This window comes from Hemiscyllium ocellatum, chromosome 4 (genome assembly GCF_020745735.1).
Source record: "Hemiscyllium ocellatum isolate sHemOce1 chromosome 4, sHemOce1.pat.X.cur, whole genome shotgun sequence".
NCBI classification, from domain to species: Eukaryota; Metazoa; Chordata; class Chondrichthyes; order Orectolobiformes; family Hemiscylliidae; genus Hemiscyllium; species Hemiscyllium ocellatum.
Window position 1 is genome coordinate 68251103 of NC_083404.1, and position 18038 is coordinate 68269140.

General features: G+C 42.1%; 1 protein-coding gene across 1 annotated transcript in view; it reads left to right on the forward strand.

The window, feature by feature from the left end:
• rims2a (regulating synaptic membrane exocytosis 2a) overlaps positions 1 to 18038 on the forward strand; it is an 839749-nt gene that overhangs the window by 516016 nt on the left and 305695 nt on the right. The window lies entirely within an intron of this gene.

An 18038-nucleotide genomic window follows, 5' to 3' on the forward strand; every position in this document is an offset into this window, starting at 1 on the left:
TCCTTGCTTAGATGGTTTGTAAGTCAGAAGAGATTGTGGGATAAGGGGAAAGGTATGAACCTATTGATTTCTTCACAGTTGAAACCAGACATGGCCATTCCACAGTGAAGACTATTTTCTCCATTGAGGTAAGGACATAACCACATGCCTGCCCTCACTGTTCAGATATTGTCTTTGGTGTGTCCAATCTTGTTTTCTAACAAGTTCAGGCTTGTCAGTGCGTTAGGTGCATGCTCTTGGTTGATATATGAATGTCATAGTTTCTATACTGCCATCCATAAATTAAAAGATGTGGGTATGAAGCAATGAGCAATGCTGGTTATTTTGTGTGAAATGAAGCTAGGAATGACAGGTGTGTGTCCTGGTTGAAAAAGATTGTTGGTAGGTGAGTGAAGTGTTGCCAGTGAACTGGGGAGTTGTTCATTTGTCAGGAGATGACACATGAAGATGCATTCCTTAACTCAATCATACAGGCAAGGCCATCAGATGGGCTACACTGTCTTCATCAGCATTAAAGACTAGCTGCTCACTTTCAATCAAGCTGTTCGAATGTGTCATCTGGAGTAAGTGAGACTTAAATCTGGCCTTCTGGCTTAGAGCTGAAAATGTATTGCTGGTTAAAGCACAGCAGGTCAGGCAGCATCCAAGGAACAGGAAATTCGACGTTTCGGGACCACTACCACTGTGCACAAGAATCCTGGAAAGAGAATACATACAAAATAAATTATAAATGCATATAGATATTAGAAAATCGTATATCTTGGGATACATCAAAGGGTTTTGCTGACAACTAATTAATGGTGAAAGCCACAGCAACATAAAATGTTGCCAGGCAAATCACAAAGCAAAGCAGCCATTTGTGTGTGGTATGATTTCACAAGAGCAAGGGAAGAGAGTGACCAATTAATCTATTTAGCTCCATAAAAATTTTCTTCTTTTAAAAACAACCTTAGTAGTACCGCTTTTGTTATCCAGTCATCAATAAACTGAAAGAAGTCCTTGAAACTTGACAAGCCACTTCATCTCATTTGTTAGGCAGACTATGGGATGTAAACAATGTACTTGGCTTACGATCACATTCCTGATGGCTTTTATTTATCCTGGAGAGAGAGAGAGCAGACAGCAGGAAAAGACCGATTGCTGTCTAATTGTTTGAAAGGGAGTTTCAAATGATTATTTTTAGTTGCATGTTTACATTGAAGATCAGTAGCTTTTGTGGAGAAGCAAAATATGCCAAGTTAAATAATGAGACTACAGCTTCCATCAAAAATATAAATAGTAAACTGTGGAACATAAGTCAAGAAGGTGCTTTCATTGTTCAAGGTTTCAATTTAAAAACTAGTAACTCATCTTGCATCTGTTTAACTGCAAGTTTCAGCCAATTTGTTTTATTGGTGTAGAATGAGTAGAGTTAATGGGAGAATAATACCTTTAATTGGAAGCAAATTAAATGCAATGTAATTTTAAAATATCATGTTTGTTCTGAATATACCCAGCAGAGGGAGTAAAGCAACCTGAGTTGGATAAGTGTTTAGAATGCTCACATAATCTTTGATTGTTTCGCTTTACTATGAGAACACTATCACCATAACATCAGATTTATAATTGCTATTAATATTGATCTCCTTAATGAGTATATTGACTGGATAATCCATTTTACTTCCATTTCCTTAAAGAACTCCTATCTTAGTCAAGAAGTCCTCATTTCCCCTCCCCCCACCTTATCTCAGTCCCACCCTCGGACTCAGCACCATCTTCTTAACCGGCAATCATCTTCCTGACCTCTCTGCACCCACCCCCTCTCTGCCTATCACCTTCACCTTAACCTCCTTCCACCTATCGCATTTCCAACACCCCTCCCCCAAGTCCGTCCTCCCAACCTTTTATCTTAGCCTGCTTGGCACACCTTCCTCATTCCTGAAGAAGGGCTTATGCCCGAAATGTTGATTCTCCTGCTCCTTGGATGCTACCTGACCTGCTGGCATTTTCCAGCAACACATTTTTCAGCTCTGATCTCCAGCATGTGCAGTCCTCACTTTCTCCTCAATTTCTTTAGTCATCTAGTATTCCCTATATCTACCAGCCTTCTCTTTCACCCTGACAAGAATATACTTTCGTCTTCCAATGAGTGCAGAATTTTCTTCATGATTTCCATTGACTTCAGTTTTGCTCAAGCTACTTGATGCCATGGTCGATTGAGTGCAATCTTGATGTCAGGGGCAGCCACTGCCACTTTAACTTTTGTATTGAGGTCTTTTTTTCCAAGTTTGGGCCCAACACTGTTCTAAGTTCTGAAAATGAGAACTCAGCAGAACTCTAATTACATCAGTGAACAGCTTTGTCAATTCCTAGAATTCCAAAAGTGTGGAAACAGGCTATTCAACCCATTAAGTCTACATCAACCCTTCAATGGGCATCCCACCCAGACCCCTCCCCGCTACTCTCTCCCTGTAACCCTTCATTTCCAGTCAACACACTCGGACATACTATGGCACAGCTCTGAAGCAAGATGGAACTTGAACCAGGCCTCCTGGCTCAGAGATAGGAGACACCCTGCACCACAAGAGACTCTTTACCCTCTTTTTACACTGTCCAAATTATGTTTGCTCAGAATTACTTTCCTGAACTAATTAACTAATTCATGGGTGTATCTGGACTGCTGTTTGCAAAACCTTGATAAGAGGATTGCAATAGGCCTGTTGTTCCAATACTGACAAATCTGTTAGGAAAGTAACCAATGTTAGCATCCTGACTTCAATAGAGTCTCCTGCAAATTATCTTTTTTTGTGGTAGATGTGCATACCTTTGTGAATAAGGGAGAAAAACAGTCATATCAAGAACTGCCTTTTCTATCATAGTCCATTGGGATTGAGAATGATTTGCTCCCACTCAATGGATTCTGAGATGATTGACTTCACTAGTGCAGTTGATGGATTTTGCCACATGCTTGCAGGTGATGCCTGAAGGGTTGGATAGATTAATTGTTTGGAAGTTTGTCCATTCCTTCCAACATCTTGACTTCATCCCTGCAAGTTCCTGATGTGGTATCTCAATGTATTTGGTGCTTTCCAAATGAAACTTCTCTATTTTCGTCAATCACAAGCCAGGTGGCTCAACAGATATGTGTGACTTCTTCAGAGTTGCTTTGTGGATTTGATTAGATTTTTTTAGATTATCTTACAGTGTGGAAACAGGCCCTTCAGTCCAACAAGTCCACACCGACCCGCCGAAGCACAACCCACCCATACCCCTACATTTACCCCTTACCCAACACTACGGGCAATTTAGCATGGCCAATTCACCTGACCCCGCACATCTTTGGACTGTGAGAGGAAACCGGAGCACCCGGAGGAAACCGACGCAGACACGGGGAGAACGTGCAAACTCCACACAGTCAGTCGCCTGAGTCGGGAATCTTGGAAGGTTTCTCCTGGATCTAACTAGTGCAATTGCTTCAGGAATCTGTTGTTATGCTTACAAACAACACGTTCAGCCCATCAAAAATTAGTGCTTTGCTGCAGAGCAGATTGCCTTTGGAGAGGATACTGCTACTGGGCTGCCTTTCTGACATTGGATTTGGGAGATCTTGTGAAGTAACCACTGGTGCTTCTCCAGTGCTTTGAAGTATGTTATAATAGATTAGATTCCCAACAGTATGGAAAAAGGCCCTTCGGCCCAACAAGTCCACACCGGCCCTCTGAGGAATAACCCACCCAGACCCATTTCCCCTATGATATATTCATCCCTGACACTGTGGGCAATTTAGCATGGCCAATCACCTGACCTGCACATCTTTGGATTGTGGGAGGAAACCCACGCAGACACGGAGAGAATGTGCAAACTCCACAGAGACAGTCGCCTGAGGCTGGAATTGATCCTGGGTCCCTGGTGCGGTGAGGCAGTAGTGTTAACCACTGATGCACTCTGCCGCCCCAAATCTGCAATAGAAATGTGGAGACCACTCATGTCCAGTATAATGCCTACTTTAGGATTTGCATTTGAGATCCTGATCCCCAATTATCCTTTTCTTGTCAGCTAAAGGCTTAACTGATAATGGGATGTGACGGTAATTTTTCACCACTATGCTTTTATTGAGAGCAGGTTTCCATGATACTCAAAGTGGTCCACATTTCCAGTACTTTATCGTTGATCTCAATTGACAAAGGAGCTGTTTTGCTACAGGAGCTGGTTGGATGGGGACCTTTGTTTTCCAGGTGTTTATATATTATTCTACACATGTCGATGCATGTAGAGTTATGAACTGAAGATGTGTATAGGTGTTTTAGGAAATATTTTTGCAGCTGCACTTGCAAAGCATATAACGAGGATCTGAAGCAGTTGCAACCAGACTGAGGCAATGTGAACCTGCATTAGCCTTGTACAGCTGCATTAATAAAAAAGAAGTCAGAATTTTTTTGCTTGAAGTATCATTGTTTAAACATCATGGATCTCATCCACATACCAAGCCCATTTTCCCATACACATCAGAGAAGGAACTAACAATGATTTGGAGCTAGGTTTCTGAGGAGTGCAAGTCTTCATACAAAAACTCTATGACTTGGGTTGGTGTCATTTTAAAAGCTGTGGAAGTTGAACAAACATCTTTCTGTTCTGAAATTTGTCTTTTTTTTAAAAAAAAGTTCTAATTAACCTGTTCAGGGATGTCATCACACTCTTCTGGAGCAGGTGGGGCATGACCTCAGGCTCTTATGGCTTAGAAATAGGGCCACTACAACTGCGCCATAAGAGCCCTCAGTTTTCTCATTTTCTTCAATCCAGAAACATTCTCACACACAACTGAACAGTTTTATTTTCCCATCACTAAATCACCTGTGGTATTTTTACGTCTACTAACCACTAGCAGTAAATCCCCTGTGTTTTCTGATTGATTAATTTACATACAAAGCTCATTAAAGGCGATGCAGACTGCAAAAAGCGAGGGTGAGGTAGGAAAAGGGGAAGGGGGCCTTCCCCTTCACACTGTTCGATAATTTGCTGCAGTTGAAGTGCAATATTATAGTTAGATGGATAAGTCAGTTGGTGCATTAACAAAGCCTTGAATTACCCCAATTTTCACTATGACAGAATTTGTGATTGTTCTTTTGCTGAGGATCACATTCTTGCATGTCGTAATGCAGTAGAGAAGAAAGGTGGTGTATCAGATTTTTGAGCACAGCCAAATTTAACAATACCATATAAGGCTGCACAATTGTTTCAACAGTTCCTTGGAGCAAGGTCCCCAATTCATTATGATTCTGAACAGGACACTCTAAAATCAATATACTCCCAGGTGAGGAGGTAGGAATGAGCTTCCCTTCTTTATTCATCTTTCCCCTCATCTTGGCTGGTTGCAACAATGTTCATTTAAAACTGAGATCCTTTCTGTCGTAGATACCTTTCCCAGTTCTAATGTATTTTTGTTTCAAAAGGAGAAATTTTAACTAAACTTCCTTGGTTTAGAGAAAGAGTGAGTTTACTATTTATTAAAATGTAAGGAAATGTAACAAAGAGTAAAGTTTGCACACAGATCAGATATAAGAAGTGATAAAACACAACAGTTAAAACACCGATGTGTGAATCAGTCCTTGGCTTGTCCATGGGAGTGAATGATAAGATATTGTGGCTGTTAACTGATATTGGGGTGGCACAGTGGCTCAGTGGTTAGCACTGCTGCCTCACAGCGCCAAGGACCCAGGTTCAACTCCCGTCTTGGGTGATTGTCTGTGTGGAGTTGCACATTCTCCCTGTGTCTGCATGGGTTTGCTCCGGTTTCCTCCCACAGTCCAAAGGTGTGCAGGTTAGGTGAATTGGCCATGCCAGTGTATTAGGTGTATTAATCAGGGGGGGAATGGGTCTGGGTGGGTTTCTCTTCGGAGGTTCGTTATGAACTTGTTGGGCTGAAGGGCCTGTTTCTACACTGTAGGGAATGAAATAAAAAACTGTGGGGATTCTTTTAACACTGACTTCAGCATTTAGGCACTTTACTTGGAGATTCTTAGTTCTTAATTAGATGAAGAGGATTGACCGGTTTCCTTTTTGATGGAAGTTTGGTTGATTTATAATTTGCTTCTAGCAATCAGTGTGAGAGAGAGAGAGAGAGAGAGAGAGTAAATTATTTTGCCTTAAAGTGCAAGGAGCCTCAAGGATGGCCTTGCAGCTCATATCAGCCCAAGAGAATGAGAATATCAGATGAGCACACTGAGAACAAGGGTGCAGTTAGTACTTCATCACCTTTTTTTGTATATTCTTGGCAGGGGAAAACACAAATAGATCTTTCAGTCAGAACTGTTTTCTTTTGTCTCACATTATGAATATAACTCTCAGAAAATGGTTTCTGTTGAGATGGTCATTGGCCTCCATTATCTCTGCAATCACAATTCATTTTCACATTGCAGGTCTTCTTTTGAAGTGTGTATCTGAAGTTCCTTGACACCCTCCACGCACAACATTTCACAATCACTCACAGGACTAAGTACAATCAACTCAGGAATTTTCCAAGTGTCACTGAATTACCTTGTCAAAATTTAGATTCCCTGACACTTCTGGCTTGTATGCCCTTTACTTTTCATTTGTTAAATGAAAACTCAGCCTTATTTAAAAGTTCAACATATCTGTAAATATTTCAGGACTATTGTTCTAACATAGTTGAGTAGAAGGGTACTAATTTGAAGAGACTTCTTGAATTTATCCTTTCCCAACACAATTGATACAACTAAGAATAAATGCCCACAAAATGATATTTTCCAAGAAAGATGAGGATTTGATGTTTCTACAGCTGCTTCCATTCTATAATAGATGCTATTAATCAGCCTGGTATGATATACCTCTGGAGCAGGTGGGACTTACAACTGGGCCTTTTGGACACTACCAATAAACCACAGCCTTTTCCTTATATCCTTTTGTGAAGGTGGTGTAATTTATAATGTTGTTAGGGCACACAAAGTGACAAATGTGTGTGGAGCCCGCAATCTAATCTGCACATCATGAAGTAATGAAGAGCATTGAGGAACATAATACAGTTAATGATTGTTTATGGATCTGTAAAGATATTTGGCAAAGTACAGGTGTCAGCTTATTTGACAAAATTGGAGCACATGCAATGTAAGAGAAGTGCTGTGATGGATATACTAAATTGTCTTGAGACAGAAGTCAGAGCATGGCAATGAAAAGTCATGGTTCAGCCTGGAGTGAAGTACACAGTGGTTATCTCACAGTGGCTGGCATTATCAGGCTGTCTGCTGTCTTTGATATATATTAATGATGTGACCTTGGGTATAGAGAATATAAATTCTAAGATTGCAACTGACAAGAAATTCAGAAAAATAGCGAACAATGAGGGGTGTAGTAAGAGAATTCAGGAAGATAGCAATAGACTGTTGAACTGGACAATGCATGTACAGGTAAATTATAATGCAGAGTGTTGTGAAATGATGCATTTTGGTTGAAAGCTTGAGGAGTGTCAATATATAATAAATGATACATCTTAAAGGCAAGACAGGTAAAGAGCAACCTTAGACATATGTACAGAAATATTTAAGGAGGACAAACAAGTCAAGACATCTATTTATTTAAAAATGCATCATCTGCTGTTTTGTTAAAAGACAGATCAGAATTTTCCAGGCCCTTTCAATTTAATCTGGGAGGTTGGAATACTATTAAAATTGCATGGGAATGGAGTGGGGAAAGCCATTTGTCTTCCTGCCAGCATACCATTTTCTCAGTGGCAGGGAAGTACTTTACATGGCCAATTTTGTGATTTTTTTAAATGCATTGGGAAGGCCCTCATTCCCCAATATGGAAAGACTTTAAACTCTCAGCAGGCTCTGTGGATGGCCCTATTTTATGGACACATTGTGGCAAACTGAGGACCCATCCCTACAATCTCCCCCTCCAACCCCATGTTCTACTAGGTGGTGTTGAAAAAGCTATTGTAACTTGCGGCAATGTATTTTGAAAGTTTAAGAAGTTGTGGTATTGATCGAGGGAGTGCATGTCCACAGTTCCTTTGTGGTGTCAAGCATTTCAGTTGTTATTGAACAATACTCAACGTATTTATCTTTAGCTTTTGGAAAGATTTTAAGAAGTCAGGAGGTGCATTTTTCACTGCAGACTTCCTAGTTTCTGATCTGCAGTTCCCACCATAGTATTCATGACTTAGGATTGCTTAGGTTGTCATGATCATTCCAATAATTACTGAAAGGATAGAAGGCCCAAGGATTGGCGTGTGAGATACAAGTCGTACTTGCTTACCTTAATCGAACTTGAGCATCAGAAGTGATTGTAGGCTGAGGTAAAAATGCAGTGTGAGAACAAGAACTGGGGTCTGAGGATATCATCACCTTTAAGAGTGTCAAACCTGTGGCATACCCAAATTGAATATTAGAATATGCACTTGCATCTGTTTGCTTCTGTTTAGTTCGTGCTACCTCTGGCTCTGCAGGAGAGAGGGAAGCATATCACTGTGGTGCAATCAATATGATTCATGGTTGAATTGCTGGCAGTGTGTGCAATCTGTGAGATGTAGGTGCAAGGCTTTCAGCTGTGTAGAATATTTCAGATCATATGCAAGTACATGAGGCAAGTACACTACCTGCCATTGTTCTCTATCACTCTCTCTCTCTGTCTCTATCTCTCTGTCCCCCTCTCTGTCTCATGTGCCTTTTTCAGGTCAACAGCATATCCAACAAGACTGCCTGCATTTCCTCCAGCTGTAGTCTTTGGAAGGGGAGGGGATGGGAGGGAATGCAGGCCAACTTTAAGATCAACCAGGAAGTAATGATTTTGCACCTTGCTGTTGTGTGCAGCGGATGAACAGCACAGTTTACAGTGGCTACACAAAGAAATCATATTAATAAGCAGTGCAACAGTACAATACTGCCTGCTTTCAAATAACTAGTCATGGGTTCCACTACTTATTATTGAGTTTAATCTCCCAAATGTTTTTAAAAAGCAAATAAATGCATTTTATAAAACTTCTTTTTATGGTAGGTGTTGCAACTGACATAGGATTGGATATCAACCATTAGCTTTAAAGTGTTCTTTCTATTTTGCTGTGAAGTCTTTGTTTTGACTGTGGCATTCAGTTCCAAAACCTTATTGTAGTTTATCTCTATCGCCTTTCGAACCTGTGCTAATAGTACTTTTTCAAATGTTTTTGTCATGGACAGCTGGCCAATTTAACCTGTTTTGAACAGCTGAATATGCAAAAAATTGATCCCTTTTATGTGGGATCAGGTTGGTGATGATTGCACATGCTTCATTTATGGTGCGTTGTGAAGTTTGGTTTACTTTATCTTCTGTAAGGATGAACAGGAATAATAATTTAAATAGAAAGTTCAACAACAAAATAAGTGAAGAGAATTAGTGCTATGCTCCCTTTTTAATACTCTTATTCATGGCTGGCATGTTTTTCTTATCTGCTGGCAGGAAGGATTTTAAGTGTTTGAAATGTGTTAGCTATCAGCTTTTATTTAACTGATGTGTATGTGTCAGCAAGAGTACAGCCAGGTAGAGTACCAATAATCTGTTTCTTTCTTTGCTGAGCGTCAATGTACTGCTGCTTAATGCACAGAAGCTTACTCTGCAGAGATATTTGTGCATTGTATCAAAGCAAAATACTGCAGATGCAGGACATTTCAATTGGAAGCAGACTGACTGAAAACTCAGCAGGCCCACAATCTCTGTCGTACAAGAAATAGAATTAATGACTCTGGTCATAACTTTTTGATTAAAGATTATCAAGGTAACAAATTTCAAGCAACTCCGAGCCAAGGCAAAAGGGAGAGAAGAAACTAACAAAAGTAGAACATTGTCATTTAACCTCTCTTGCCTTCCCTGCTGTCATGAAGGGATGATGGTCCCAGGCAAAGATAATGGCACAAGCAAAGGAAGAGAAGATGGATACAGAGGAGACATAAATAGAAATAGCAGAAAAATTGCCACTGATTGCTAACCGAGAAGAATGGGAGCAGAGATTATATTTTGATAGTGTTGAACTCAACGATGAATACGGAAAGCTTTGAAGTGCCTAATTGAAACAAAAAACACCAATCCTTGGCCTTCTGTTCATCTTCATTGCTTCAGTGTAAGACACCAAGGACAGAAGTTCATACTGTGACTGAGTCAAATGGAGAATTAAATTGACTGGTAAGGAGGGGCTCAGTAACACACTTGCAAACTGAACAGAGGTGTTACACAAGGCTGTCAATGTCACAGTACCCAGTGGAGAGGAGACTGATTTGGAAGCAGTGAACACTGAAAGAAGTTCAAGTATTTTGTTGTTCTACCTGATAGGAGTATTTAGGTCTCTGATGGTGGAAAGGAAAGAAGTAAAGAAGCAGGTGTTTAATTTCCTGTGCTTCAACAGGAAGGCACAATTGGCAGGAAGTGGGGTGATCAAAGAGTGACCCAAATTGTCATGATGGATTACTTTCCTTGGAGTTCTGAATTAGAAGCAATGGGGAAGATCTAATTTCATCACTCTCGAGATGACTGAAATGGCAGCAGATGATCTGTAGAAGGTGAAGTCAAGAGGAATCCTACAGTCTAGGAAGTTGGGAGTGGGATAAGAGCAAAGTACTGACATAGTTGAAAATTCTGTAAACGAAGGAGAAGGGGAATCTTTAAGGAATATTGAAAGACAGATTGGAAGCACTAATAACTATCTGCCTCAGTACTATCTGGGAATTTGAATTCTTGTGTTCATGTCTTAGAATGAGGCCTGAACCCCTGACCCTCTGACTCAGAGGTGGAAGTGTTGTGGACTGAATGACAGCAGACACACAATGTGATAGTTAGGACAAATGGTCAAAAGCTTGGTCAAAGAAGATGGTTTGAAGAATATATTTAAAGAGAAAATAGAGATTGAGAGACAAAGGAATTTCAGGATGGAATTCCAGAGCCTTGGGCCAAGGTAACTGAATGTATTGTAATCAGTATTGAAACAATGATTGTGCTTAGTGGGTCATAGTTAAGTACTGATATATTGGAAAGTTTTGGGGATGTTGGAAGGGAGAAGTAAAGCTCTGCAAGTATTTGAAAACAAGGAAGAGAATTTAAAAACCAAAGGTTTTGGTTCCTGTTCAAGCATTGTGGGTGTGCAAACACAAAACTGATGGGTGAGAGTTATGCCTGCAAATAGGGAGATAGGCAGTGTGTTTTTTATCATGGTCTCAAATTTATGACAGGTAGACTGTGGGTGGCCAGTCAGGAGTGTGTTGGAATACTCAAGTCTCAAGGTAGCAAAAGCATAGATAAGGGTTTTAATGGCAATCGTACTGAGGCAGATTTGGAGTCGGATGATGCTATGAAGGTTGCAGTAGGCAGTCTTAGTGATTGTATAGATGCGTGGCTTGGGTGCACAACATAGTAGCTGAAAATGTGTTGCTGGTTAAAGCGCAGCAGTTCAGGCAGCATCCAAGGAACAGGAAATTCGACGTTTCGGGCATAAGCCCTTCATCAGGAAAGGCTTATGCCCGAAAGGTCGAATTTCCTGTTCCTTGGATGCTGCCTGACCTGCTGTGCTTTAACCAGGAACACATTTTCAGCTCTGATCTCCAGCATCTGCAGACCTCACATTTTACCTGCACAACATAGTAATCAGGTTATGAAAGGTCCAATATAGGCTCATAGGTGTTCTCAATATAATATACCTGAGACACTATGTTGGCATATCCAACTGTCTGGGCTGTAGTACTGACCTCATCATGGGTAAATGAGACAAAGCAGTGTGATCTTGAGACTCAGAAGGGAAAGGGGGAGAGGAGGAGAGCGCTAGTTATAGGAGACTCTCTAGTTAGAGGGACGGACAGGCGGTTCTGTGGACATGGGCGAGATTCTCGGATGGTTTGTTGCCTCCCGGGTGCCAGGGTCCGTGATGTCTCGGACCGTGTCTTCAGAATCCTTAAGGGGGAGGGTGTGCAGCCAGAAGTCGTGGTACACATTGGCACCAAGGACATAGGTAGGAAGAGGGATGGGGAGGTCATTCAAGAGATCAGGGAGTTAGGCTGGAAGCTAAAAGCTAGGACAGACAGAGTCGTCATCTCTGGATTGTTGCCGGTGCCACGTGACAGTGAGGCAAGGAATAGGGAGAGAGTGCAGTTGAACACGTGGCTGCAAGGATGGTGTAGGAGGGAGGGCTTCAGGTATTTGGACAATTGGACTGCATTCTGGGGAAGTTGGGACCTGTACAAACAGGACGGGTTGCACCTGAACCAGAAGGGCACCAATATCCTGGGGGGTAGGTTTGCTAGCACTCTTCGGAGGGGTTTAAACTAATTTGGCAGGGGGATGGGATCCGGACTTGTAGTCCAGCAAGTAAGCTAGCTGTTTGTCAGGATGTCCAAGAATGTAGGGAGGCTGTGGAGAAGGTAGCACTGACAGGGAATACATGCGGACACAGAGATGGGCTCAAGTGCATATACTTCAATGCAAGGAGTATCAGAAATAAGGTGGGTGAACTTAAGGTGTGGATCGGTACCTGGGACTACATGTTGTGGCCATCACGGAAACGTGGATAGATGAGGGACAGGAATGGTTGTTGGAGGTTCCTGGTTACAGATGTTTCAGTAAGATTAGGGAGGGTGGTAAAAAAGGAGCAGGGGTGGCATTGCTAATTAGAAATGGTATAACGGCTGCAGAAAGGAAGTTTGAGGGGGATCTGCCTTTGGAGGTAGTATGGGCTGAAGTCAGAAATAGGAAAGGTGCAGTCACCTTGTTAGGTGTTTACTATAGGCCCCCCAATAGCAGCAGAGATGTGGAGAAACAGATTGGGAAACAGATTTTGGAAAGGTGCAGAAGTCACAGGGCCATAGTCATGGGCGACTTCAACTTCCCAAATATTGATTGGAAGCTCTTTAGATCAAGTAGATTGGATGGGGCGGTGTTTGTGCAGTGTGTCCAGGAAGCTTTTCTAACTCAGTATGTAGATTGTCCAACCAGAGGGGGGGCCATATTGGATTTGGTACTCTGTAATGAACCGGGACAAGTGATGGGCTTGGTAGTGGGTGAACATTTTGGTGATGGTGACCACAATTCTGTGACTTTCACCTTGGTTATGGAGAGAGATAGGTGCGCACAACAGGGTAGATTTTACAATTGGGGAAGGGAAATTACGATGCTGTAAGACAGGATTTGAGGAGCATAAGTTGGGAGCATAGGCTGTCAGGGAAGGATGTGGTGGAAATGTGGAACTTTTTCAAGGAGCAGATACGACGTGTCCTTGATATATATGTACCTATCAGGCAGGAAAGAAATGGTCGTTTGAGGGAGCCTTGGTTGACGAGGGAGGTTGAATGTCTAGTAAAGAGGAAGAAGGAGGCCTACATAAGGTTGAGGAAACAGGGTTCGGACAGGGCAGTGGAGGGATACAGGATAGCCAGAAGGGACCTGAAGAAAGGGATTAGGAGAGCTAAGAGAAGGCATGAAAAATCCTTGGCGGATAGGATCAAGGATAACCCCAAGGCATTTTATGCGTATGTGAGAAACATGAGAATGACGAGAACGAGGGTAGGTCCGATCAAGGACAGTAGTGGGAGATTGTGTATTGAGTCGGAAGAGATAGGAGAGGTCTTGAACGAGTACTTTTCTTCAGTATTTACGAACGAGAGGGACCGTATTGTTGAAGAGGAGAGTGTGAAACGGACTGGTAAGCTAGAAGAGATACTTGTTAGGAAGGAACATGTGTTGGACATTTTGAGCAACTTGAGTATCATGTCCCCCGGGCCTGACGGGATATATCCTAGGATTATGTGGGAAGCAAGAGAGGAAATTGCAGTACCGTTGGCAATGATCTTTTCGTCTTCACTGTCAACGGGGGTGGTACCAGGGGACTGGAGAGTAGCGAATGTTGTGCCCCTGTTCAAAAAAGGGAATAGGGATAACCCCGGGAATTACAGGCCAGTTAGTCTTACTTCTGTGGTAGGCAAAGTAATGGAAAGGGCACTGAGGGATAGGATTTATGAGTATCTGGAAAGACACTGCTTGATTAGGGACAGCCAGCACGGATTTGTGAAGGGTAGGTCTTGCCTTACAAGTCTTATTGAATTCTTTGAGGAGGTGACCAAGCATGTGGATGAGGGTAGAGCAGTGGATGTAGTGTACATGGATTTTAGTAAGGCATTTGAAAAGGTTCCCCATGGTAGGCTAATGCGGAAAATCAGGGGGCATGGGATAGAGGGAAATTTGGCCAATTGGATAGAAAACTGGCTAACTGGTTGAAGTCAGAGAGTGGTGGTAGATGGTAAATATTCAGCCTGGAGCCCAGTTACAAGTGGAGTTCCGCAGGGATCAGTTCTGGGTCCTCTGCTGTTTGTAATTTTTATTAATGACTTGGATGAGGGGGTCAAAGGGTGGGTCAGTAAATTTGCAGATGATACAAAGATTGGTGGAGTTGTGGACAGTGAGGAGGGCTGTTGTCGGCTGCAAAGGGACTTAGATATGATGCAGAGCTGGGCTGAGGAGTGGCTGATGGCGTTCAACCCTGCCAAGTGTGAGGTTGTCCATTTTGGAAGAACAAATAAGAATGCAGAATACAGGGTTAATGGTAGGGTTCTTAGTCAGGTGGAGGAACAGAGGGATCTTAGGGTCTATGTACATAGATCTTTGAAAGTTGCCACTCAGGTGGATAGAGCTTGTAAGAAGGCCTATGGTGTATTAGTGTTCATTAGCAGAGGGATTGAATTCAAGAGTCATGAAGTGATGTTGCAGCTGTACAGGACTTTGGTTAGGCCACATTTGGAGTACTATGTGCAGTTCTGGTCGCCTCACTTTAGGAAAGATGTGGAAGCTTTGGAGAGGGTGCAGAGAAGACTTACCAGGATGTTGCCTGGAATGGAGAATAGGTCGTACGAGGATAGGTTGAGAGTTCTCGGCATTTTCTCGTTGGAACGGCGAAAGATGAGGGGTGACTTGATAGAGGTTTATAAGATGATCAGAGGAATAGATAGAGTAGACAGTCAGAAACTTTTTCCCCGGGTACAACAGAGTGTTACAAGGGGACATAAATTTAAGGTGAAGGGTGGAAGGTATAGGGGAGATGTCAGGGGTGGGTTCTTTACCCAGAGAGTGGTGGGGGCATGGAATGCGCTGCCCGTGGGAGTGGTAGAGTCAGAATCATTGGTGACCTTTAAGCGGCAATTGGATAGGTACATGGATGGGTGCTTAATCTAGGATAGATGTTTGGCACAACATCGTGGGCTGTATTGTTCTATGTTCTATCTTGGACCATAATAGTCTTGATGCATACATAGGTTGAGAATTGACAGATACCACAGTGTATCCTTGTATTTGTGAATCTGTCATCTTGATGGCTGCCAGACAAGATGGCCACTCAACCCTTGAGATCCTTGAGATCTTGGTTCTTGCTGCAGTGGATAGCACAGTTCAGTGATGGTGCCCCAAGATATCCACAGTCTATGGCGTCACAGCGCCCCACTTACACCATGGAGGAAGTATCATTGAGGACAACAGACTCTAGGTCAACATAACTTTTTTTAATTTTCACTTACATTGTTTACTTTTTAATAGAAGTTTTCTTTGCAGTCCTTAGTTCTTCTATTTAAACTACCATCTTATCTGTTCTTGGGAGGAACATATATTAAAAAATACACAACTAGTTTTCATAAGTGAAAAGATTACTTCATGGTTCATTGAGAGATTCTGGCCTTTTTCTTTAATTTGCCTTTGCACAGTGAGAACGAGATGAAGATTAGACCTCTTAGTTGCCCAAGATCACTGTGCTTTTACCTGGTATCATTTCATGTTTATCAACTGTGAAGTTACCCAAGACTCTTTCTAAAGATACGAGTCTACTAAATCAGAATCATAGAACCTTCTGGCACAAACTGATGTAATTCAGCCTATTGTATCTGCACTAGTTCTCTGAAGGATCTATCTAGAACAAAGAACAATTCAGCATTTGAGCAGGCCCTTCGGCCCTCCATGCCTGTGCCAACACATTTTGCCCTTCCATACTAAAACTGTCTTCACTTACATGATTGATATCACTTTATTCCCTTCCTATTTATATATTCATCCAGATGCTCCTTAATTGCTGCTATTGTGTGTGTTTCCACCACCACCTCTGGCAGTGTGTTCCAGGTGCTCACTAGCTTTTGTGTGAAAAACGTGCCATGCACATCTCTTTTAAACTCCCCCCTTACCGCACAATGAACTTTTGTCCCCTAGTAATTGACTCCTCCACCCTGCGTTACCTTACCCATTCTCTATTTTCCTGTGTCAAATATGTGTATCAATTGCGATAGATGGTCAGGAACTTGCTGAGAAGAAGGTGATGGCAGGGACAGTTGAGGAGAATAAATGCTGAGACCTTAGAGTTTTGCTCAGCGGTATGGAAGTTCGAATATCTCATTTAACCACAATTTTTGTTTTGAAAGCATATGTTCATCATTGCAGTGATTTACAACTTCTGTCAAGGACTCATAAGATGGTGTAGTGATTAGAACCAGGTGGGCCTCAATGATAAGAGGTTCTTGATTGGGGTTGTTAACCTGGACCAATCAGGAAAGCCCTGGGTGACCAATAAAAATATAAACAGGAGATTTAGAATCTTCTCTGTTCAAAGTTAAAAATCTCACAACACCAAGTTATAATCCAATAGGTTTATTTGGAAGCACCAGCTTTTGGAGCGCTGCTCTTTCATCAGGTGGTTGTGGAAACATCCAGACCTCCAAATCATGACTTCTCTGTTCAGGGACTGACTCTGAGCTGGCTGCCCAAAGCCAGTTTACTGTGTACAAGTAGATAAAGAATGACTTGGTGACAGGATACCGGTCTTTGTGCAGATATTTCAGGCAGATTTTCTTGTAATTTTTATAAAGAAAACAGAATAGCATGTAAACCAATCAAAATAATAATATTAACGCTCCCATTTTCTCACACACATACATTTGTGGTTTCACGCACAAACACCTGGTAGATACAAAGTTGAAATTAGAAAAGTAATTCTTAAAAGTCTACACTGAAAAAGAGTGAAAAAAGGATTTGAAACATTAACTCTGGTTTATCTGTCCCCAGATGCTGCCAGACCTGCTGAGTTCCTCCAGCACACTGATGACTTGAATTTTTAAAAAATAAACACATTCTGTTACCAGACCACAGGCAGCTCTCATTACAGAGAGACAACTAGAGATGATTTAACCTGAGGGTCATTCCTGATGAAGGGCTTATGCCCGAAACGTCGAATTTCCTGTTCCTTGGATGCTGCCTGACCTGCTGCGCTTTTCCAGCAACACATTTTCAGTTCTAACCTGAGGGTCACCATGCCTCAGGCAAGGGGAGAAGTTGAGCAGGAAAGTCCTTCATGATAATCTCAGCTGGGTGGCATGTTATCTTAGTGGTTACCACGGCTGCCTCACAGCACCAGGGACCCAGGTTCGATTCCAGCCTCGGGCGACTGTTCGTTTGGAGTTTGCACATTCTCCCTGTGTCTGTGTGGGTTTCCTCTGGATGCTCTGGTTTTCTCCCACAATCCAAAGATATACAGGTCAGATAAATTGGCCACACTAAATTTCCCACAGTGGTAGGTGCATTAGTCAGAGGGAAATGGGTTTGGGTGGGTTACTCTTTGGAGGGTTGGTGTGGATTTATGGGGCCGAAGGGCCTGTTTCCAAATTGTAGGGAATCTGATCTAATCTAATCACCTAGTGCAGGAATTGAACCCACGCTGTTGCCGTCACTTTGCATCACAAGTCAACTGTCAAGCCCTCTTTTTAAATTTTTGCCCATTTACTAAAGATTGATGCCTTGGATGGTCTGAAAGGTCTTTCTGGATTCTGAGTTGAACTGAGTTAATAATGTTGATGAATGTTTTATCTAATCTTCTGGATACAACTGCTGCTAGAATGAATCTCAAATCACTGCTTGCAGCATGTGGATGATCAAATGACTGGCAAATTTGTAGGATGGATAGATGAAGGGTATGAGAGGGTCTGCTCAAGGACCTTCCTCTTCTGTGTTTCTTCTTGTCTTCTCACTGGACTGAAGAAAAAGCAGTTTCTTCAAACACAAAAGAGAGTTAG